At 59.6% G+C, this 7,853-nt stretch overlaps 1 protein-coding gene across 1 annotated transcript in view; it reads left to right on the top strand.

Moving 5' to 3' along the window:
* The first annotated feature begins 6,524 nt into the window (after positions 1-6,524).
* The window catches only part of ADORA2B (adenosine A2b receptor), a 20,106-nt gene continuing 18,777 nt past the window's right edge, over positions 6,525-7,853 (top strand). Inside the window, exon 1 of the mRNA XM_023764854.1 lies at positions 6,525-6,815. The gene's annotated coding sequence lies outside the window, so the exon portion shown is untranslated. The remainder of the gene's footprint in view (positions 6,816-7,853) is intronic.

Here is a 7,853-nt window from a genome sequence, read left to right as displayed (position 1 = left end):
TTGTTTTCCCCCCCGGGGGGCACCTTGGAACCCCCCGCAAAAGCCCCCCCCAATTCTTTCCCTGGTTTTCCCGGGGGGGGGCCCCACGGGGCCGTGGGGGCTGTTTGCCATCCCCTTTTGCCATTACCATTCAGCCTGGGGTTTTTGGACCGGATTTCTACAGCTGCTTTTTTCTTCGCCTGCTTCGGTGCTGGGGCTCACGCCAGAGTTTCCATCTTCAACCTCCCTGGCCGTGGGCCGTGGACCCGGGACCTGGGCCATCCTTCGTTCCGCTCAGGTGAAGGGGCGGGGGCGGCCCCAGCCCCCGCCCTAAAGCCCCCGCCCAGCGCCCCCCCCCCCCGGGCCCGGGTTTCCTGGCCTCGGGGAACGGGCCAGACGGGGGGGCGCGGGGCGCTCCCGAGCGGGTTCCCGCCCTGGAAGACAGCGGCCACCACCGGAGACGCGTGCACAGGCTGCCCAGACCCTCTCGGTGTCCCGGGCCGGGCCCTGGAGGCCTTGCTTCCCCGGATGCGCGCATCTCTATGCGGAGATCTATGTGGGGACAACTATCAGGGTGCCGGGGAGTGTGTTTCCCGGGAGCCCGGCCTGTCGTGGAAACTCCGGGAAAGGCGCCACTTCCGCGGGCGGGTGGAGGCCCAGGGGCGGGAGGTTAGCTGATCGCATCTCCTTTGCGGCGAGACGCGGCCCTGTGCGTGCTGGGGGTTCGGAACCAGGGTAGTTTCCAGGGCAACTTTGAACGCTGGGACTCCCGTGGTTAGAATGGACACTACTCACCGCCCAGCTTCAGAATGTACCTGGTGGCGCACGAGGCCGGGCTGGGCGGGAGGGTGGGGTTACCCGGGGGGAGTGCTGGCACCTGTGACCCTCCACGCTTACTGGTGACTCGGTCACCTCCGAATGTTTTTAAAAAGACCTCACGCGGGTGTGTGGCCTTCTTTTTTTTTTTTTTTTTTTTTAAATATATTTTATTGATTTTTTACAGAGAGGAAGGGACAGAGATAGAGAGCTAGAAACATCGATGAGAGAGAAACATCGACCAGGTGCCTCCTGCACATCTCCCACTGGGGATGTGCCCGCAACCCAGGTACATGCCCTTGACCGGAATCGAACCTGGGACCTTTCAGTCCGCAGGCCGACGCTCTATCCATTGAGCCAAACCGGTTTCGGCCGGTGTGTGGCCTTCTTTATCCCCGCTGCCCAGTCCCGCAGGCTCTTTCTCCCGCACTGAGAACTGTAGGATTCAGGGGACGGAGCCGCCGCCCGGACCCGAGCCCCAGCTGCAGCTGAGCAATGAATTCGGAGTTGAGCTACCGAGCAGGCCTATCTGGGAGCCGCAGGGCTCATTGGGAATATTTATGCTCAGCCTTTGGGCCCCTTTGGCATGTCTGAGTTGGGTGAGCTTGGGATCTCTTTGGATTTGGGGCTGAGACAAGAAACTGTCACAGGAGCAGGAAGGGAGGGGAAGGAATAATTCGAGTGCCAGCTCTGTGAGGTGGTTTATATTAAACTTCTATCCTTTAACTGCCAGTAATTCCAGAAGGGAGGCACTGTGACCTGCATCTGTAGGTGAGGGAGATCAGTCTTGCTTAGGAGGGTGCATTCGGAATGAGTGTCGGAGCAGGACGCACTCAGAGTGGGCACTGTGCCCCGCGGTGCCAGCAGGCTGTGGGGCTGTGAGCAGCAGCAGTGGCTGGGATATGGGCAGAAAGCCTCCTGCCGCTTCCAGAAGCCGATCCTGCCTGCAGTAAATGGGGCTGGAGGAGGAATGTATTTGTGGGACTTGACGGGGCCTTCCCAGCCACCGCATGCTGAGCCTGTCCTTGTGGGTTGGTCTTGGGTCCCCGCCTGAACAGGAACCTCCCGCTCTGCCAGGCTGGGAGTCTGAGCTGCGTGTCTGGGCTTTCCCTGTGCTGCTGCCCTTGACCAGCCAGGAGGCCTCCTGCGTCCCGTCCTGTGACAGCCCAGGGATCGCCAAGGTTCCGAGCGGATGGCACACTCTTCTCTCGGGTCCCTTCCTGCCTCTTGGTCCGCATGTTGGTTACTTGATGGCCTTTTGGTCTGTTTGCATCCAGCAGGCGCCACCCCGAGCTGCTCACATGATGGAAGCCCCTTGGGCATGCCCCTGGCAGAGGTCCAGAGAGGCCCCGCTCAAGTTCCTGGAAGAATCCCCTGTGCCCCGTGGAGCAGGAAGTTCCATCTGTTAGCTCTTGTCCTGGTTGGTGCTGGGTGGAGACTTGAAAGAAATGGAGAGGGTGTGTTAAGGGGAAGGACTGTGAATCACTGGCCCTAACTTCTTGCATTTGCTAAGGGCAGAGCGAGACAGGGCAGAGTGCTTAGTGGAGTCGCCACGAAGCTCATCCCACCCCTGCCGCCCGGCTGCCTCCCACAGGCGTGTAGTGGGAGAGGCCCAGCAAGCAGCCCCAGCTCCCTGGCCCGGAGGGTAGGGCATCTGACCTGTCCCCAGCACCCACCCCACCTGTGGTGGGAGAGGTATCCGCGTTCTCTGGGCCCCTGGGGGCTGGTGCCTAGGGCAGGGCTTTGTCCCTCAGCAGTTTCTGCACTTCCTGCTTCTGAGAACCATGGCCCTGTGAGGGGCTAACATGCAGATTACAGGCCCCCCCCAGACCCTACTGAATCTTTGTGTGTGTGTGTGTGTGGGGGGGGGGTTATCCCTGAATCAGGACCTTTAACTGGGGACTTCTGGCCCCGACACGTTTGAAACCCTCTTGGAGTCAGGAAGACACGGGCCCTCCTTCACTTTATTGACGTGGCCGGGGCCCAGCTCTGACTTGGCGCCAAGGCCCCCCTTCGGGGCATGGACTCAGATGGGCCAGAGTTGGACGTGCCCTGTTTGGGGGGCGGTGTCTCCCCTATAAAGGCAAGTGTAACGATGGCGAGGTCCGGGCAGTTGGGGCAAAACCGGCCCTTGGACGTGCCCTAGGTCTCACCTGTCCCGTGGGCTCGGAAGGCGTCTGTGCCCCGAGCTCCGAGTGCGGCCTGTGCCCAGCTCAGGGCCACGGCATCACTAGCGGGGAGATGACAGCAAGAGGGCAGGGAGCGTGAGGTGGTGCTGGGCACCGATGGCGGCTTCGGCTGGACCTGGGAGGAGGAGGGTCTGCTCAGATGAGGCACTGCCCTGGGCCTTCAGAGTGAGGGTGTCTGCAAACAGGTAAGTCCACACGGTTCCCTGATGTTCCTGGAGAGGGTCCAGTCCAGGGGCGCCATCGGGAGTGGGCAGGAATTGGGGGTCACCCCTGCAATGACCCCTTTGTGGTCGATCTGAATGACTACGTCTCGGATATCATCGCGCATGTCCTTTTAGCAGCTCTCGATCAGCTCCTGCTGGGTTCCCATGGGCCCCCCATCGCCTCTCGCTCCCCATGCTCTACACAGCTGCCTGAGAGAATGACTGGGAAATGCCAGACCAGTCACTCCCCTGCTTACAGCTGTGCGCTGGCACCTGTGAAACCCCAGGGTCCACTCTGGCCTCAAGGCCCGAAGGCTCTGGCTTCCGTCGCCCATCGCACCCTGCGCACCTCACTCACCACCACAGGGTGCTGGCCAGGTGCCTGCGCCAGCCCGGCTCTGCCGCCTCCCTCACTCCCCACCCAGAGGCTTCCCCGCCGCTGCCTCCACCCTTAATCCAAGTCTTGGCCAGGCAGTGGTCCCTTTCAGCCGGAGTGTGAGCCCTGAGGGAGGGCACGATGCCAGGCATGGGGTAGGGACCCACATTTTGGATGAATACATGCGTGACTGGGTGAAGAGGGTGTTGTGGTGTGTCATGCTTCGGGGGACAGTGTGGGGAGAATATGCAGAACAGACTTGGGGAGAGAGGGCCCAAGATGGCAGATCTAGGAACAGGGGGGTGTTAGAAGAGGATGGTCCAATGAGTCCAATAAGGGGAGAAAAGGGGGGAGCCCTCACAGGCCTGCGGAGAGCGGGGCAGAGAGGCTGGAGAAGGCCAGCAGGCCTCAGCGCTGCAGGTCCTGGCAGCCCATGCTCTGCTCTGGGGGGCCCTGCTCCCGGCTCCCAGGCACAGCCCTGGGTGATCCTGGCTCTCAGGGCTGGAGAGAAAGTCCCGGCGACCGGGAGGAGGGAGGGGCTGTGCCTCTGTGTTATTTGCCCCCGTTGGTGTGTACAGGCCTTTCAGCCCCACCTGCCAGCGGGCGCACCCAGGGAACCAGCAGCAGGTGCTGCCTGGCTGGCCAAGCCCATGTCTGTGGTGCTGAGGGAACCCCTGCAGGCCAGGAGCCGGCGGGGCGGGGAGGAGATGGAGGTGGAGCCTGTGAGCGCCCTTGGCTCCCAGGGAGGCTGGGGAAGGAGGCCCACCCACCGTGCCTGCCCAGGGCCCTGACCCGCTGCTCTGCTGACCCAGCGCTGCCCACACTGCTCTGTGTGCTTGGAAGGGCGGCCAGCCGGCCTCGCAGCACCGGCAGGGGGAGCGGGCCTGGGCCTCAGGAGGGTCCCCACCACGTTCTGGGGAGTAAGCGTGTGTGAAGGACAGAAGTTAACACTTTCACGTAACACACACTTGGCACTGCCGCCTCTGCCGGGCCCGCGGGCCTCCTGCCTCGTGGGCGCGCCCTGCCTGGCATGGCAGGGCCCAGGTCTATAAGCCCTGGCTGTGACCCGTCAGCGTGTGATCCCAGTTGCGGGGACGGGCACGAGGAGCTCTGTCCTCGCTACTCTGGACATTGGAGCTGTTAATATCGTGACCTGCAGCCACTCTTTTGAAGCCGTTTCTGTGCCAGGAACCCCGTGCGTCATCTCATTTGGCCTCTAGGCCAACCTTCTGGGGGCAGATACTTCCCTATTGCTCCGCAGAGCAGGAAGCCGGCTCGCGGAGTGAGGGTCAGCCCAGGTCACAGGCCGGCAGGGCTGGCTCCAAGCGCCAGGCGCCAGGGCGGCTGAAACACCCAGTAATGAGTGGTCCCTCTGGGTGTAGGGGAGTGAGCAGCACACTATGATGGGGACCCTTTAAATATTACCCAGGACAGAGGAGACTGTAGTAATGTGACCAAATGAGGGAAGAAGGCTGCGCCTGGGCCAGTGGGCACGAGGCGGCAGAGTCCGGCCAACCTGGCAGGGACCCGAGTGGGGTCTCCTGCCTCTTTCCTCAGACAGAGCTGGTCTCGGAGCACAGGTCTCGGGGAGCTGGTCTCGGGGAGCAGGTCTCAGGGAGCTGGTCTCAGGAGCTGGTCTCGGGGAGCAGGTCTCAGGAGCTGGTCTCGGGGAGCTGGTCTCAGGAGCTGGTCTCAGGGAGCTGGTCTCGGAGCGCAGGTCTCGGGGAGCTGGTCTCGGGGAGCTGGTCTCAGGAGCTGGTCTCAGGGAGCTGGTCTCGGAGCGCAGGTCTCGGGGAGCTGGTCTCGGGGAGCTGGTCTCGGGGAGCTGGTCTCAGGAGCTGGTCTCGGGGAGCTGGTCTAGGGGAGCTGGTCTCAGGAGCTGGTCTCGGGGAGCTGGTCTAGGGGAGCGTGGTCTCAGGAGCTGGTCTCGGGGAGCTGGTCTAGGGGAGCTGGTCTCGGAGCGCAGGTCTTGGGGAGCTGGTCTCGGGGAGCTGGTCTCTGGGCGCTGGTCTTGGGGAGCTGGTCTCTGGGCGCTGGTCTCAGGGAGCTGGTCTCAGGGAGCTGGTCTCAGGAGCTGGTCTCAGGGAGCTGGTCTCAGGAGCTGGTCTCAGGAGCTGGTCTCAGGAGCTTGTCTTTGGGGCGCTGTTCTGGGGGATCTGGTTTCGGGGCCCTTGGTTCCAGAGACCTGGTCTCAGGGGAGCTGGTCTCCGGAAGTTGGTTCTCAGGAGCTGTCTTCAGGGAGCTGGTCTCAGGAGCTGGTCTCGGAGAGCTGGTCTCGGGGAGCAGTTCTCGAGGAGCAGGTCTTGGGGAACTGGTCGTGGGGTGCTGGTCTTGAGGTGCTGGTCTAGGGGATCTGGTCTGGAGGAGCTGGTCTCGGGGTGCTGGTCTCGGGTGCTGGTCTGGGGGAGCAGGTCAGGGCTTCTCGCCTCAGGGCATCAGTAGGCTGCGCTTGGTCCCTGAGGCTAACAGGCTGCAGGAACTTAATGGCAACTAGGAAGTGTCCCTTCTTTATGGAATTGAAGCTGAGAACAGACTTCACAGGCTCCAGGGGTGGGGCTGAGGGCTGACGCTGGGGTGGGGTGAACCGGAGGAAGGGGCATTAGAGCTGAGGTGGGGCACGTGCACAGAAGCAGTGCGTTGGTGGGGGGAGGGGTTGAGGGCTGCGAGCAGGCAGATCGAGGGGGCCAGACGCTGGCTGAGGAGTTTGGGTGTTGTCCTCAGGGCACTGGTAAGTCCATGAAGGAGGGTTTGTTTTAATTAATTTATTTTTTTAATCCTCACTGGAGAATGTTTTTATTGCTTGAGGGACAGAGAGAGATCGACCGCCTCCTGTACGTGACCTGACCAGGGAATCAAACCTGCAACCTTTTGGTACATGGGACGACACCCAGCCAACCGAGCCACCCAGCGCCAGGGCTGGTTTAAAAAATACATATATTATTGTTTTTGTTTTGACAGAAATCAGTCTGCACAGAAGTAAATATTCAAAAGTACAGAAGGGCACCAAAGGGAAAGGGGAAGTGTCCCAGCCCTTGCCCTCGCCAGCCCCTCTGCCCGGCATGTTGACAAGAAATTGAACCCAGAGGAAAGGCCAACTGCGAGAGCAGTCACCAATCTCCGACCTCTGGTTTCCCAGCCTGCCTGGCAAAGGCACCCGCTGCCTGGTTGGTGGCTCAGTGGTTAGGACGCCGGCCCGCAAACCGCAGGCATTGCTCTGGAAGTCGGAGTGCATGCAGCAGGTTCCTATTTGTGGTGGGTTTCTGGTCTACGCCCCGATCACTATTCCGCATGTGCTCTGAGATTTCACACGGACTCCCAGCTTCCCTCCCTCATCGGGGGTGGCTCTGCCCTGTGGACTTTTCCAGTCTGAATACTTTTCTGGTCTGTCTTAGGCTCTGAAATTTAAAAAAAAAAAAAAAATTCTTGATTATTTCCTTATCTCCATTTTCTCTATTGTTTCCTCCTGGGATTCTTTTTTTCAAAAAATATATTTTATTGATTTTTTACAGAGAGAAAGGGAGAGGGATAGAGTTAGAAACATCCCAAGGTGCATGCCCTTGGCCGGAATCGAACCTGGGACCCTTGAATCTGCAGGCTGACACTCTATCCACTGAGCCAAGCCGGTTAGGGCCCTCCTGGGATTCTTAATAGATAGGTGGATATTTCCCTTCCTTGACTGATTTCATGTTTGTCTCTTAAATGTTCTCTAATATATAACTTTCTAATACTTTAGTTTGTCAGTCTTCTCTGGAAAAGTTTCTTGATTTTTTTCCCTCTAGTTTTTCTATTTTTTAAAATTTAGCATTCATTTTTACTTTTTTGGTTTAGATTAAAATTTTGAAAAACCTTCTTTGGACTCACATGGTTCAGATTCCTCAGGGGGTGGAGTGTAGGCAATTAGAACCCGCCCCCCATCCCGTCCTCCATCCCTGGGTGCCAAGCTTCAGCTTTGGGAGGGCGGGCGGTGGGAACAAATGCCCCGCTCATGGGAGAGGGGGACCATTGGGGGTGGCTGAGGCAGCTCCCAGGCTGGCCCACGGCAGTCTCTCCCCTCCTCGTCTCACTTCCGGGCTGCAGCCTGGCCGCTGTGGACGGCAGCCTCTCTTCCTGCCGCCCTTGCTTCTGGTTTAGGGCGAAATGTCCCATCCTCATGGCCCTGTCTGCCTTCTGGTTTCTAGAAACTCATTAAACTCTCTGCTTTGCTGATGTCACCTTCCATTTCCATTTTAGGGTGGTTATGAATTTATTTCCTTTTGTGTTTTCTACTGTCATTTAAATGTGACTTCTGAG

This window comes from Myotis lucifugus, unplaced genomic scaffold (genome assembly GCF_000147115.1).
Source record: "Myotis lucifugus unplaced genomic scaffold, Myoluc2.0 scaffold_355, whole genome shotgun sequence".
Classification (NCBI taxonomy): domain Eukaryota; kingdom Metazoa; phylum Chordata; class Mammalia; order Chiroptera; family Vespertilionidae; genus Myotis; species Myotis lucifugus.
Note: the sequence above shows the minus strand (reverse complement) of the source record. Positions and strands in the feature narration are given on the sequence as shown.